This window comes from Acyrthosiphon pisum, chromosome X (genome assembly GCF_005508785.2).
Source record: "Acyrthosiphon pisum isolate AL4f chromosome X, pea_aphid_22Mar2018_4r6ur, whole genome shotgun sequence".
Lineage (NCBI taxonomy): Eukaryota > Metazoa > Arthropoda > Insecta > Hemiptera > Aphididae > Acyrthosiphon > Acyrthosiphon pisum.
Genome location: NC_042493.1, coordinates 102,066,397 through 102,084,459, shown reverse-complemented (window position 1 = coordinate 102,084,459; position 18,063 = coordinate 102,066,397). Strand labels below are relative to the sequence as shown.

Here is an 18,063-nt window from a genome sequence, read left to right as displayed (position 1 = left end):
ATCAAAAACTATTAGTCTGCATTGAAATTCATTGGTACAAAAAAAAGAAGTCGTATTCATGATCATTGCACACGTATATCAACAGGTGTACGAAGAAAAAAATGAATAGCGCTAAGAACCCTACAATTTTGTAAAAAAAGTTTTAAAAAAACTCATCTCAAAATTGAAATTTTCAAAAAAAAATGCAAAATAAAAACTACCCCGGCTCTGGTTCATAAATACGAATTTTAAAACATACCTATATTATGTTATAAAACGATCATTGAAAATTATTCAAAAAAAAAAAAAAAAAACTATATCGGTAAGTTATGGCTTTTGCGTATCGGTAGATGTATAATATTTAAAAAAAAATGTTTATGTAGCATCTATATATTATGAAACCAATGACGGCGCAAGTACGAACGCGGCGTGTGACCACTGTTATTATTATTATTATTATTATTATTATGAGTTACACCGACTCATCGGCACTATTACTATTTGGATATTTCGTTTGAATCGCCTAGGCCAAACCCCCTAGGAAAAAAAACCAACGGTACTTGCACACGAAATAATATATTGTAAACCAGTTCTCCTCCTCGTGCATGTTGTGACGGCCGCGTGCGTATACATAACCTACCTACATCGAAACCGTATTTTCCGAATCGTAGAAGTCGTCAACGAACCGTCGCCGTGCGTTATACCCATCTGCTCTCGTCGTTGTCGTAGCAGCGAGCACCCACCTGTCGTTGTGTGATAAATTATTTTAAAATTCGTCGTCGAAAAAATTGCCGACCTATCCGATCCCGACTGATCGAACCGCAGCGTCGGACCACCGCTTCCGATAACCTCAACTGGAGCTGCGATGTCATACGCGTCATAGACGCTCGAGTCCAGACACTATTTTTCAGGTATGGTGCATATAATTATAGAGAATATCATCGAATTGATTATTAAATATATAATATATATGTATATATGTATGTATGTCGAACCGGTTTGGATTGGATGTCGATTGTCGGTGTATGAATCCGACAGGTGGCTGAAAAAAAATATTATATTTTTGATCTTGTAACTTTATTTTGAATACCCAACCACATTCGTCGATATTTTAGTTTGTCGATAGATATACCTACCATTTTTTTACTAACAGTATGCGACAATAATATAATCAATCAAAACTATTGAACTGCAGGCGAGACTTGTTGCAAATGTAGATGGTATAGGTAAAATATTGTAAAATAATCAATTGTTTACACATAGACAGTATTATTAAGAGGACCTAACACGGATATCAATATTGTTATCTACGTCTTACAAGTGCGTATAACATCCTCAGAAGATCCCGTTTGGCTTCGTTAGTTTAAAAATTACAGTGTATATCGACTTATTATGAAAATTGATGTCAAATACATTATCTGTGTTCGTTTCTGCTGAGCATAAATTGTCCATGTCACGCACTTGTAAAACGGAGACAACAAACGTTACGTCTTCTTAAAGTGGTTATTAACTATCAATTGCCATAAACAGTAGTCGAGTGGCCGCCGCGTGCACAATATTAAAATGTAAGTTCGTTGGTCCTCGAAAATCCGACCGACCGATCGAACCGACTTCGAACCATCCCTTTCGATTATCAATCAATATAATAGTCAAAAGGCCAAAAGCCGTAAATGGTTATAACGAAATATTAAAATTAAAATTATTTGCATGTGTTGAACCCATAATTGTCGTAAATCACATTAAGATTTAATCATTACAATAAATTGTTGACATTATTCGTTTGTTTTTAAGTCGTACGCAAATACGTATAATACGCTTTATAAATGCTGTTATCCATATTATTATGATAACGTAGGCATCAATATATTTTATTTAATTATGTTCCATTGTTGTAACCCACATACAAATGTTATGATGAGAAAACGTGGGCCTAAATAATATAATTTTTGTCATTATGCCACATTGTTGTAATCCACATGTTGAAAGCGGAAATGTTAATCAAACACCACACGTGTGTACAGTAAACACCAAAATACGGTGAAACCGAAAAACCAGTTATTGTTGATATTGTGATTTGAAGTATTTAATGAATGCGGTAAATGTAAACATATATTACAATAATATTATTATGAATTGTTGTTTTATCCTGCAAACAAAATTTCTACCAGAAGGAGTGCTTCGATTTCAACGTACAATATCTTATCCTTTGACAAATCAGATCGAGATTGCTATACGTAGAATTACTAATTGTTACACTGGTATTCCGCTCAGAATTTTATTTTTTTATATACCTACTGTAATAATAGGTACACTATCGATGGACAAACTTCCAACACCACTGGCATACTCCACACCGCTATTTATTTAAAGCAAAACAAAAAAGCATATTTTAAGATTTTCTTTTAAAGCATATAGACATTAAAATCTTATTAAGTATACTAAGCTATAGGTATCTAAAATTGTTGAGCTTTTAAAAACTTTCCAGTCAATAGTAAGTTATGCGTATAATAGTATTTGAAGATAAATAAAGCCGAGTAGTGAACCACTCAATGTTGAAACAAATATTATACTTTTACCATTTATTCGTGTTTTTAATTTCATGTCCCGAAGCAAAATATACAAGTTGTAATAGAAAAAATCGTAATGATGAAAAAAAAAAATATGATGCTACTAAAACGTATAGCAAAAATTGTTAAAATTATATGAATAGTAAACAATTTAAGAAATATACTCATGTCAGTAAATTCCCAAAAAAATTATTTTGAACAAAGGTAGGTATTACGTTCCAAATTCTGCATTTACTCAAAAAAATATTGATATTTTAAAAAATTCTAAAAAATAAACTATTTGACTTAAATACATGTTTTTTCGATCAAAATTGTTTTTATAATCAGATTCACATATTGGCTACCCAAAAAAATTTAAAACAAATTTAATTTTTTTTATTTTCAATGTTAAAAATAAAAATAATTTTTGACAATAAATTGTATATGAAACAATATTGATTAGAACATAATGTATTCCAAAAGTCAGTTATATCTGTTACACCCTATATTATTCAAAGTATTTTGATCTACGTAAATCATATTTTGAACAAGTAGTTAATTAAGGAGTTATAAGCACTATCTGCACCTTCCACGTTCATTTTAATTTACCCGTTTCCGTCACCAATTATTTCTCTTGGCTCTAATCAACATACTATCAGGATTATATTCATTGACAATCATCAAAGCCCTCTCATCATCTATGTTTATTTTAGCCTATATTGTATTAAAAAAATTATTTTACAAAGACCGTATAGCCACTTTCCTCCGTACAAAATCCCTTGCTATGCCTCTGCCTAACAGGACCTATAACGTTTAATTTTAATTATTATGTTGTTGTTGCTATTGTTGTTGTTGTTTCCAAAATATAAGTCCTATTGTTATTTTTTTTTGCATCGTTTTATTGTCTTGGGTTACCGGATATATAAATTAATATAAATAAATACATAACGAAGGTAAATATAATATATATTATTATTGATGTAGCAATGTAAGTACTATCAGCTTTTTGAAAAATCTACGTTTTTCAGTATTAATTTACAGTCGTCACGCTACATCTTATAATTCTTAATGCACATTCTAACCTCTAACGAATATATTCTTATAATAATAATAATATTATTTATTTTGTAACCAACTGACTAAACGTGAACAAGTTAAATATAATGAAAACAAAACAATGTAACGTACTCGTGCACGATATTATAATATATTGTTCATAATAAAATTTAAAGTCGATTTCTAATAAAATTACCAAAATGTTATGCTTATGTCTATTACCTCCCTCCCTTCAACCTTGTGTGCACTATTAAACCTACCCTGCATCTAAACATATTGCAAACGTAATAATATAGATACTGTTTTTGACAAACTCAAATTTTATAATACAGCCTAAATTACGATATTTAATATTTGCACATAAGAATTATATACTCAAAATATAAATGGTCTGAATAAAATAAATTATTATTACACCAAAGAAGTTTATCCCACGTCTTAAGAGGACGTTACATCGACCTTTGCTATCTCCGTCTTACTGTAGTGCGTGTTTTAAGATGTACAAATAATTTACAATTTAAAATACCTACTCATAACTCGCTTTAAAATTAAAATATAATGAAAATCCCACGAGATTGCCTGGTTAATAATCTTACCTTAAAATTGTATATAAATTCACTCTAATTTTTTAACTAGCAGAGCTTACCGTGTTCTGTTGAGTGTTCAATTTGGTAAGTTATACACAATTGTAAGACGGAGACAACAAATTTAGGTGTAACGTCCTCTCAAGACTTTATAATATCAACAATGTACTTCTTTTACGCTATATTTATACGTACTATATTAATGTGGCAATGTCCGTAGCAACAGTTTTTTTGAAAAATCTGCTTTTATTAGTATTAATTTAATGGTGTGGTCATGCTACATCTTATAATAATTACTAATGCACCTCCCAACTAATAAATTCTTATAATAATAATAATAATAATATTTATTTTGTAATCAACTGATTAAACGTAAAAAAAAACAATATAATGTGCTTGTGCACGATATAATATTATATTGTTCACAATTATTTAAAGTCGATTTCTAATAAAATTACCAAAATGTTAGGCTTACGTATATTAGTCCCTCTCATGTGTTACGCACTTCTAAGACGGAGACAACAAATTAATATCGGTGTAACGTCTTCTCGAGAATTTATATTATCAACAATGTACACCTATCAAAAGGTGTATGAAAAAACGCATAGGTATTTACTACATTTTATCTTATCTGTCTTCGTAGTACCTATATAATATATTCGACATTATGATTTAAGCATAATATAAAAAAATTTTCTGAGTTAAGTTAACAGTATTGATGGTGAAAAAAATTCTACACTTTGCAAAAGTTCAAGAAGCACTGGGCGTGTAACGTATATAATATAATGTTTAGCTATTACTCGGTTTTAATTCTTCAGTCTTCACTTAATAGAAAAAAATAAACTTTTTCAACCATATATTTTTCACCGTAATAATAAAGCACTGCACGAGACCATCCATTTTTAGTGGGAATTTATGTTGGTCGATATTTATCTAAAATCTCGACTGAGACGTGATTTTTCGGTCGTGCACCTGCCCGGTTGCCCTGTGTGCCAAAAAAAAATTCTACACTTTGCAACAGTTTGAGAAGCACTGGTGTAATGTATATATAATATTTTATACATTATCAATTATAACATATATTACGTTTACCTATTACTCGGTTTAAATTCTTCAGTCTTCACTTAACAGAAAAAAATAAACTTTTTCAACCATATATTTTTCACCGTAATAATATAGCACTGCACAAGACCATCCATTTTTAGTGGGAATTTATGTTGGTCGATATTTATCCAAAATCTTTACTAAGACAAGGTTTTTCGGTTGTGCACCTGCCCGGTTGCCCTGTGGGCCAGTTGTATGGGATCGCCTGTCAAGTAATAATAAAATGTGTATACAAAAAAAAATACATTACGATACTATATAGCTTGATAGTTAAACACAGTTGATAATGGTTTGATATCATGCACGGCGTATTATAAACAGTTTCGACCGTATAACAAGTTTTTGGGTATATAAGTTATATGACGATGATATGTTTACCCGCGGGAATCGGATGAACGATTATGGGTACCCAAGTTGTATTATTATACGGTACATTTTGACACCGGAGATGAAAATACTACATTTGGGTGTCTACATCATATTATTATTTATAAAGAAATACCACAAAGCTTTAAAACATATTTTTTTTTATTATTTTACTTGACGACCACAGTCAAAATAATAATTGTCTATCAAAACCTTTTTTTTTGAAACTTTATAATTCAAAACCCATACGGGTAACATGCACAATTTATGTATAGCAGAACAAACCATATTATTACGTTGTGTTGCTTATTTTTTTTTAAAAAATAATTTTATAGTAAAATATAAATAAGATGACATACATATTATTAAAATATTTTCAATAAAGTATCTAACTCATTTAAGCGCAATGCTCGTGATGGTGGTAGAGAGGTTAAATTACATAATGTATACAAAAATTAAATACTAAAAATAACACTAACTCATTTCAATGAAATAACATAGATTAACAAGACAGGGTAATACAATAAAATTCCATAAGTTACATTCAAAATCTTCTTCAATATTCCATACTTAAATTTATAATTTTATTCCTTTTTAAACTATAAGTGAAAATAACCATGAGTTAAATTGTTGTTTTATGCACGTAATTCTAATATTATCAATTGAGGAGAATATTCGTTTTTCTTTAATATTTAATTACATTGAATCAAAATAATTGGGATCTAAACAGTCGATGAATTTTTGACCAAAGGATTTTTTGTAATAAATTATTTTGACATCAAAAACTCTCAATTCTCTTTGTTTCTTATATTTTTCACATAAAAAAAAAGATTCATAATTTTTTTATCATATTTAAAATAGTTACCTTTTTATATAAAATCTCGACTGGTAATACATTCAACAGCTTAACATTTTAACTAGTTGAACCTACTAAAGGTGTTGCTTATAAAGAGTGTATATTCACCTATATTACCAAACTTTAAGCTAAGAACATCATCTGTGTCCTCGTGTAGGTAATTTTATGGCATTTTAATTTGTATAAGATTTATAAGCATTTATAAATTGTAATAACTTACATTCTCATAACTTACATTCAAATTAAAATATGATAAAATAGGGACCAACGTAGGGACACAAACAATGTTCTTAAATTAAAGTTTGATATTAGGTACTGAATGGTGTTGTGCGTAGATCAGAGGGACGAAACAATTAATAGTAAATCTTAAATCTTTAAAAATCAAAAATATTTATTTCCGTGGTTTGCTATTTTTTGCAACTTAGTGGATAATAGCACGTGAAACAGTATTTATGGTATAGTAAATCTATATATTATTATATAAAGACATTTTTAATATGACTTTCGTATGAAACCATAAGAAATATCTTAAGTTCAAATTTGTATTCAAACTACTCAATAGTAAAATAGACTATAGCCTTTTATTATAAAATGATTATAAATTATATAAAATTATATATGATTATAAATGATTATAAAATCAGCCAGAAAAACAAAAGAGAAAAAAAATGTATTTTTCTTAAAAAAATATTAGACATTAAAATTACTCAATAAATTCAACAGCAACATGATAATATGTCATGCTAACAATTATTTCCATTATAGGTAATCTATAAATTTACATATTATGACAAAGTTGGAATCGTGACTACGGTCTATGCCTACCTCTACTGGTATTCGTGTAAGGTGTATCTATGTCGTGTTAAAAATAAATTGAAAAATTTCAATGAAAAAATTAATTTTCATTATTAAAGATAACAGCTCTAGGTACTGTACACCATATATTTATAATTCATTAATCATATTGTACCTACAACTGTTAAATGTATACACAATTTTTTGTAAATGGCATTTTTTATCTCCGTAAATAAATAAATCAATAGGTATACGTAACGATATAATATATTATTATGTTCAACGCATTATCGTTAATTTTATTGTACCCAAATGTATCTTGTATTTTTTTCCATGAAAAGTCAGAAGTAGTGACTAAAGAAGTAATGGGTTCAAATTGCAATTTATCAATTTATTAATAGTCTGTTCTATTCAAAATTGATTTCTTAATTATTTGTTTAATCGTAACATGCGTTTATTCACGGTTTTTTTGTTTTCATAATATGCATCTATTCCCATTAACACTTATTTTCAAAAACTAGCAAATTTAAAATTCTATGTACCTAATTCTATGCGATACAAAAGAAATTAAGAAATTGGTCTGCGATGTGCGTCACTGAAAGTAAAAAAAACCATAGACATACTAACCATATGTTTTATAATACGCACACTCCTAGTACATTATTATAAATATAATGCATTATATAAAGTTTCCATTTGAACTATAATAATAAGTAATAAAACTGATTTTCTATAAACGCGTATTTAATATTGTCTTTAAAAATAATTGCCCCCTACCAAAAAAAAAAAAAAAATATATAATAATATTATAATATTAGGTATGTTACAGTTTATGTGTATCTGAACGATTCTCTGATTTTATTGGTAAAATTATGGTACTGTAACTAACCAAATACATTTTATAATATGTGACACATTAACCGCCCATGCTTCGATAAACGTACTTTAAAGGTATCAAATGACATAATTATATATTTTGAAGTGTTAGCAGCAGTGGTGCAACCAGGGGAGGGCCCTGGTCTGACCATCCCACCACTTGAATCGTATTAAAGTAGTCTTCGCTTATTGGATTAACTCAGTATAATAGCAATCCATTAACCGAATCAGTCGATAAGGCGAAACGTCAAAGAATTTAAATTTATACGTCATATTACTATATGCATTGTAATAAAAAAAAACTTAAAATTGGCAATTTGAGGCTGCTGTATTCATCACTACGTATTTCAAATGTATAAGTGTCATTCATAAATATAAAACAAAAATGGAAAATTACAACGATATGTCTTTAATAAATGTATTGTTCAGTAAATAATGACTTTGAATAATGTTGAAAAAAAATTAATTGTCATCAAAGACATAGGACAATATCGTGAATTCTTTTTCGACCAAAAATACAAAATATTTGTTGTGCGCAATCGTGTTGTGATTTTACGAACAAATCAAAATTGCATCCAGTTAAAAGAAAAAATTGTAAATTGCACCCAATACATTTCGGGAATACATTAAATGTAATATTATATGTAATTTGTACACACATTTTGTATGTAGCTATAATAAATTACGCTCAGCAGAATTATTATTTTTGTGGTAACCATTTAGTACTAACCAGAGGACAGTGCTACAATTACAATTTTGTGGTACCAGTTCAAAAATATTTTAGAGGCCCTTTTAATTTTTACTGTAGTATTTGTGGAAATAGAGGAAGGGGAGACTTAGCCCCCTCCCAAAAAAATAAATATATAAAGCTATTTCCGTTGTGTGGTACCATTGTCACATTGATGTATAAAATGTTAGCGCCCTCCTACCCTGACATTTTAATGAATTTCCACTTATGTAATGTAGACAGTGGCAGACATATATATAGGCATTTTGAGAGTTCGTGTATTAAACCCACTTTTCATTTTTCTTTCGTAATTGCAACTTATATAATAAAAAAATGTCTAACTCCAATTTGCTATAATATTTAATTAATATATAATAATAATATATAATATATAATAATTAATTATTATATTATAACTCAAATATTTGATTAAAAAATAGTAAATACTAATAACAAAATAAATCCACTTATTATAGGTATATTTATTACATTTATAAATGGAATACATATTTTTATCTTAGGAAATACATATTTAAATTAGTCAGTAAATTTCATGACAGACAAATTTGGTAAAATTGAAGATAGATACGAATAAGTGAATCCTTAGAGTACATTCAAATAGGTCACTGTTATAGAATATTATGTTGTTAAATTTGAATTCAATGATATAATATTATCACTAATAAGAAAAACGATTCTGAGCAAAGGCAGTCAGTCGACCAATGATATTACTAAATATACTCGATGATATTATTGTGAATAAAGCAATTTATATATAACCAACTTACGTGAACTTTTTTTTTTAAATTTTCAATCCTTAGCTATAAAAGTTGAACATTTTATATTTTTAACTACATAATAATTATTAAATTTTAAATTTGATACTTTTTGTCAAATTTCGAAATTTAAATGCTTCTAAATAAAATTGTGCCTATGTATTTTTAATATTTTTCAATTGCTATTTAAGAAATTTATCAGGAGCCTTATGAATTAATTTCTGACGCCCTTTGGCCCAACAAATACGATTTTATCGATATTTATAGAAAAACAAAACAAAAAAAAAAAATTAAATCTTTAACTGTCCGTCAACAGTTCAAAACAAATCAAAATATTTTGAAATTTTTATCAAGTATAGGAATTGATAAAATAAACATATATAATATCAATCTTAAGTGTCTACGTTTATTCGTTTTTGAATTACAAGTTACAACAAAATAAGAAAATCGCTAGATTTAAAATTGAGTAAATACCCAATGTTGTAAAAATTTGATCTTCAAATGCTCATAAAAATTTAATTTGACTTTTTTTTTTGATAAAAATAGATATTATTTTAAGCAATCTTGTATTACATTTAAAAATCTTAAATTTAAAAAGAAAAATGTTTCTTTAACTTTCCTACTCAAAATAATTTGTTCATTTTCGTGATTTTTACGTATTTTGTCGAGATTTTAACTTTGTGGAGAACACTCAAGTGTTTAATCTGGACACCTGGTCATCTATAGAGCCTATTTGGGTCGTTATGAACGTGGTAATAATCGATGTTATATGATAATACACCATACGACGGTTATGGCAGATGTTTAGGAATATTTTCTAAATCAGCAAAAAAAAAACTTAAACTATGATTATCAACGTCTTTGTCATATTTAACATTTTTTTTTTTATATCAATATACCGACAATTAATCGACTCTGTGTATTGAAATGGTGGTAAATAAGATTTTTTTGTAAAAGGAAGTAATTCCAGGAGTCAAAACCTAAACCCTGCGGACGCCAATGACGGGTGCAATTTACTATACCCATTTTAGAAATATAAAAAATAATGATGGAAGTATAGCCATAAATAGTGAAATTTTTTGGGGAGGGGGGGGGGCGCTGTACCTCAGGTCTATACTTGATACTCTTATGGTCCTTTTAAACTATAAAAGTGAAATAATTAGTTCTTTGGGTGGGCTATAGAAATTCTGGGGGGGATTAAGCCTCCCAACATCCCCCTTATTTGTGGCTATGACTGGGAGCATTTTACTTTAAACATTTTACTACCTGTCCTTATTGGGCGAAATTTAAAATCGCTCGGTTTATTTAATAAAAAAAAAGGTAAAAAGTGCGCAACGACATTACGGCCATCGATCATCGTTGATGCAATCATCTCGGGAAATTACGTGATGGGATTTACATATTTATTACTTTTAAGTATTTAAATATACTGAATGGGTAGGCATTGAAGCTGAATAAAAACGTAGTTTTGAAGTTTCCAACGTTTGAAATAATTTCCCGAAATATTGCCGAACTTACGACAAAAATATGTCGTCGTTAATATATTTCTATCCAATCTATAGTATAATTATACAAAAATATAATGAGTAAAGACCAGATTTATATGCAATTTTAAATTGTAAAATATGCATGCAAAAATTCAAGAAAAAAATACAAAACATGCAAGATTAAATTTAAATTTTGCAGCGTTAATATTTATTAATATTATCAAAATTATTATAAACAAAAAATAAAATGTATAATATAAAATATATTATAGCAAAGATATTCAGATAATGTTGTGTGGTGCAAAAATGTAATTTGTTAATAGGTGACAAACCAAGTAAATAACATTTTAGGAAGTACGACAAATGTAATTCTTTGAATCGTAAAATATTTGATATGTATCTGTCTATTTATGATCTTTTTTTTTTTGCTAAACACCTTTCTGAACCATAAAGGGTAATTAGGTATAAATGTATGCACAAATATGCAAACCATGCACTAACATCGGAATATGCAAAAATATGCAGAATAAAATTTTGATATTTAACCAATCAAGTAATGATTTATTGACACTCATTGACTAAATGTATATATTGTTGAAAATGGCAACATGTATTTCATGCTAAATCCAGTCTTTAATTATAAGTAATGTTTGAAGTATGAAATATTTCACTATATGCGGGAATATTTCACAAAAACCTGAAACATTGAAATTTTTTTAACACAAATAAAAACACGTCAATCTATTTAATTTTTTAACATGATATTCAGTGCTCTAAATAATTATAATGTAAGAATTCATTAGGTATACAATATACATGTAATTTTGAATACCATTTTAATTGTATAATACCAAAGGTTAGATATACATTTAAGTACCATACAATTATAAAAGGTAATTTATGACCATTATATGTAAATATAAAACTTATTTAAAAATAAAACAAAATCTATTAAAATACTGAAATATTTAATTTTTTTTAAATTTTATGAAATTTTCAAACACTTATCATAAGGAATGTTATAAAACTGCATTAAATATTCGAAACAATATAAAGTATTGATAAAACATGAAATAATTCATTTTTTTTTTATTGCCGGGCAGAATATGTGTTGTTATAGCATTATTGGTTAGTCAGACTGTTATAACATTATTGTTATTCACTATTCAGATAAACTCTATAATATTCGTTGTTGGTTTTTTATAGTATAATTATTAATCGACCTCATTATAATATTTTATGGAAATCGATACAGAATTAAATCATTTTATTATTATATCAGTATGTAGGTCAATCGTCATGCAAATAATATAGTGTTATATAGTTTGTTAATTATTATTATTTTAATCTGACGAAAAATAACTGCGATAAACCAAAAACGTTATAAATTACACTTAAAGAATTAAAAAGATTATTTTTACAAAACAAAATATAATGTGTTCGTATGGAAACGATCATACATTTTATTTTTCGATTTCGGTCGTATCGAACCGTTAAAAATATTAATGTAATTAGTTTTATAATTATAGTTACATATTATTATTTCAAACGGCCGATTTTATATTACAGGCTGACAACGGGTTGTTTATGGTTAAAAGAAAAATAGACTAATCACGCCTCAAAAAAAAATTCATAATAATTAAAATATTAACAATATCATTGTCATAACATATTATTTTGTTATTATATACATTATATACATTATACATTATACAATTAATTATAGCAAAACAATCGGTTTAAAGGGCTCTCACTCCGCTGGCAATGTTATATTCTATCCGATGACAAAACCAGTTCACGTATTATTACATAATAATTTAAATAATGTCACGGGACCGATTTAGGCGACCGATGAGTGCAAATTTTCCAAATTTTTGATCATAGTTGCCACATTAATCATAATGTCTTTCCGCAAATCTACTACCCGCTATATATTTATTTAAGGGGAGGAGGGCGTTAATTTTAATTTAACTTTATAACTTAAGAGGATGTCAGCGCACTATTCGTTTTCTCTCTCTGACCCACGCGCGACATAGACAAAACGCGTTTATGCAAAATCATTTTTTCTATGCGTTTAAGTAATCTTAATGTAAAGTCACCTATTACAAAAAAGATAGAGAATAATATTTTTGAAGGAATAACATATCGATTTTATATTTTATTATTATTTGACTTTGTATTCCACTTTCAAAATAAATTAAAAAAAATTTGTAAATTTAAATGATGTTTAAATTGATTTGAGACAATATTTAGACAAATCGATATGTCATTCTCTCAAAAGTATTAATCCCTATCTTTTTTGTAATTGGTTACTTTACTCTAAGATTACTTAAACGCATAGAAAAAATGATTTTGCGTAAATGCGTTTTGTCTATGTTGCGCGTGGGCCAGAGAGAGAAAACGAATAGTGCACTGACATCCTCTTAACTAGTTACTTTTGGCTTTTCATTAATTTCACTGTAAACTTACCTAATGTGCTTTTTAATTAACTTAAATTAACGAATTAATTTTTCATTTAAAAAGTAAGGCAAGTTAATTTATTTTGTTTTTAATTTGATTATATTTCACTATTTGAGTATTTATTATTTTCATGTCAAATATATTTACCGTGAATTGTTTTAAGTTAAACATTTATATCATTCGAATCTAACTTATATGGAAATACTGTATAAAGTATAAACACTAATTATAACCTATAATAAATTTAGTTTCGGGTTGGAAAAAAATAATACACCAGTGTTGCATAAACACATATTAACTTTTTATAACTTAATAAAATGTTTACAAAAAGTGTGAAGTAACTTTTAACTTAACTTTTTTACCCTAAAGTTAAATTTATTTTTAACTTTTTGTTATTTGTGCATATTAACTTAACTTACCTGAGTTAAAAAAAATCATCAACTTGCCCAGCCTTGGTTGATACGGTTTATTATACTGAAAACAATGACTTTACAAGGTCTTGTAAAATTGTCGGATTTTGATAATTGTTTTTTTATCTGAAAGAAGAAGAATTCCTACAGGTAGTTTTTGGATGTTGAGTTCATCAACTTTGTGTTCTAATGATAGTATATGATATTATGGTGATATAATGGTAATGAATTTATACAATATGGGGGCTATAGCCATTCTAAAATATTAGTCATTAATATTAATCTACCTAAATTAATAATTTGTAAAAATGGTCCAAGTACCTTTAATAATTATATTAAACTACAGTTACGCCTATTTTATATTTGTGTAAAACCATTTAACCATTCAACAACAAGGACTATTATCCTCAGTACAAACATTTTAATAATAATTCTCGTTCGAATTTGGAATCAAGGTAGGTCCATCAACATTTTCAAAATAAAATATCTATTAAATAATAATTTTAGTAATGGGTTTGTAAAGTTTGTATCGCCACAGGACACTCCTATTAAATAGGTAATACGAAAGAAATCAAGAATTAAAAAAAGCGTTTTTGAGTACCTAAGTAGCTATGTTTACATTTCAAAAATTTCAAAAATTCAAATAAATTATAATTATTAAAAGAACAAAAAAGACGAGAGTGACCGTGCTTGGTGAATCACTCTGTATACAAAATACCGTACGGGCGCGAAACTACAATATCATGTTAACTATCACATGTGTATCATATTATATCACAGTGATCCGTATATGACGCCCAAAAGTGTATACTCATCGGTATAAAACGTAGGCAGGTGTAGATGAATGTTATTATGACATTGGTTGGTATACCTACGTCCTACCTGTTATATACTTGTTACCGGTCGACTGGCGGTAACTTTATTGTAAACGAGGAATGTCGTATACGATAATATATTCAGTTTTTGTTGCACATAGTTCCGACGATAATAATAATATTATTTTTAACGTCGCGGGACACGTCGCATGCGCGTGCGCGCCGGGAAACGCATTGAAGAGAAAAAAAACGCGTTCCCGGTCCTCCGGTAGGCACCAACCAAGTCATTAATCACAAATATTTTTCTATCGCGTCGAAGAATTGGAAAAAAAATGGACGACACGTACCGTTGTGGAATATTATAAACATATTATGCTTACAACGTTCGTATTATAATTTACTATTGTACGGCTTTTTAATCCAGCAATGGGTCTCATTGTAGTTCGGAGATATAATATTATAGTACATATTATATTATATCATGTGCTATGCACACAACACATGTTTTGAGTATTATTGTACACCCGCTGCTCACCGAATTCGAAATAAACACGTTCGACCGAAAACGTTCGTAACCATCAAGGTTAAACAACATATACCAGGGGTGACCAAACCGCGGCTCGCGTCATATTATATAATATGTAGACTCGTATTACATACGCTGCTCGTATTAATTTTTTTCAACAAAATAACAGACATATTTCTTTTCTTGCTCGTCGTAGATTATTTTTCGTCATGAGAAATTAAAACGGAAAACGTATTGTTATCGCCTCTAGTTAATTAGATTATTATTTGTATATGCGAGAACGGCTGTCGACGACTGTTATTATAGTTACACTGTTACCGTGGATTAAATTGTTACCCACTAAAATAATATTCACGTCTGTCATTATCTGGCCAACCGACTATTATATTGTATGTCTACACACCAATATTTAAAAATGTATACATTAATTAAAATGTTGGAAAAAATGGCGTAAAAAAAACATCGAAAAATGCATAAAATGTTAAATATGTTAAAAGGATGTCGTCAGCACACTGTTATTTATTTTATCTCCGTCCCACTCGGAACATGGACAAAACGCATTTTAGAAAAAATATTTTTTTATTGTTTTATCCACGAATGAAATCATCAGTCATACAAATTATAAAGAAAAATATTCCCGAGTGTATAACATGCGACTAATCGATTTGTCTAAATATTGCCTCAAAACAATTTGATATCCATTTAAATGTACAAAAATGTATTTTTATTTTTAAATTCGAACATAATTGATTCAAATGATAATAAAACATGAAACCGATATAATATCAAACCTTCAAAAATATTATCCTTCTTAATTTTTGTTATAGATATTATACTCTAAAGTCACGGTATTACAGTATTACACTTGTTAGAAATCGGTTGATCGACACCTTTTGCAGTGGATCGTGATTGTTTGTCGGTTAGGTTAAGTCAGTAATCATACAACGAAAGTATTATTGTCGATCGACCGATGACGAACCAGTGTAATCCCGGCTTAAGATAACTAAAAAATTATAAGCCCCGACTTTACGTAAATATACCTACGTTTCATGTAGGTATGTGTATCATGAATATATGAGGGAAACGACAAATATTACATTGACATTATGTTAATAAAACAAAAATTGCATTAAAACAATCAGTACTTTAATATTACCTAAAATAAATTTTCCTCTAACGGAATTATCACAATAATAAAGAAAATCACATTGAAATATTAATTTATTATTTTTAATATTATTAATTTACAAAATGTTCTTGTTATTCAAATAATTTTGTTTTTAAAAATTTCCGTTAAACTATAAAATCCAGTCCCAGAAATTTGTGAAATTTGTTCAACAATATTTTCGCCAAACACAATAAAAGTTGAGTGGGTAAATTTCTTGTATATTTAACATAATAATTATTGAAAACTTTATAGAGATTCCTAAAATATCCGAAAATATTTGTCCGAACCGTATTTAACACGAAAAATAATATACCAGAACCGTATTTCGTCCGATTAATATAATATGTACATCAAAAGTTAAACATTAGAAAATATTTCATTGGAAACGCATTTCATCGAAAAATCATCTTAGCGAAAATATTTTATTCAAAAGTAAAAATAACTCGTTGCAAGTGTATTCGAATAAAATATTTTTCTTGCATTTTATTTTTGTATCTAATTGGTTATAGGTAATATTGTTTCGGATAAAATACTTTTGACGCAAATATTTTCGGATATTATTTTGTGGGTCAGCCAGTGGTGGTTGAATTTAAGAGCGAATACATCGCATGATTAACATTATTTAAATATTGTAAACCATCGTTGGTTTTTAATTTTTAAATTATAGACACTTAGGGATATAAATAAAATGCGATTTTACGATTGCGATAGTTTTTTCGTAGTAACTCGATTACGAACGATTAACGGCAGTTCAAAGAAATTATATTTTATATCTTTATTATTTATTAATTTACGTTTTCAAACGAGCAACTTTTTTTGTTAATTTTTATTTTGCATTTTAATGTTGTATATAATACTGCTTAGACAGCGATAAAGATATTGAATAAGATATCGCGGTTTACTGAGCCAATTTATAGTCCGCTGTAAATAATTATGAATATTGCCTAATAGTCGTAATTTTTGGATATAAGTCCGTCATCAGATTAAGTTGTTTTGGTGGAAAGCGATTATAGTGTATTATTATAGTGAATAACGTTTAGCATGTGAACGCAGAAATTATGTAATATATTATTAAATAGTTATAAATATTAATTTGTAAGACCCCCCAGAGACGGAATAACGAAATGTTCAAATAAACATTGTAGTTTCAGTATATCAACGAAAGTTGATAAATCTTTTCAGAGTTTGAACAAACCAAGTGAATTAATAATAATATGCCAATTTTTGGGAACATAAAATTAACTAGAAATAAGTGCATGGAAAAAATATTAAAAAATATATGGGTATTGACAAATAGTTAATATATTTTTAAAAATAATTGCATTTTTGAAACAGTTGTATACGTATGTTTATAAAATGTATGCTAATAGTGTTTTTATGTAAGGGACCAATAGGAATGTATCCAATCTCGGTCATTAATAAAGACCGTGGTGACCATAGGTACCACAAGATAACTACGGTGGCACTGTGCTGCTCGCGCAACAGGCGGATACAATGTTAATAATATGACGATAAAATGTTTAATATAGCTT

At 28.1% G+C, this 18,063-nt stretch overlaps 1 long non-coding RNA gene across 1 annotated transcript in view; it reads left to right on the top strand.

The window, feature by feature from the left end:
- Nucleotides 1-595: 595 nt before the first annotated feature.
- LOC107883589 overlaps nucleotides 596-18,063 on the top strand; it is a 95,657-nt gene continuing 78,189 nt past the window's right edge. The window contains exon 1 of the long non-coding RNA XR_003839908.1: nucleotides 596-890. This is a non-coding gene — a long non-coding RNA (uncharacterized LOC107883589). The remainder of the gene's footprint in view (nucleotides 891-18,063) is intronic.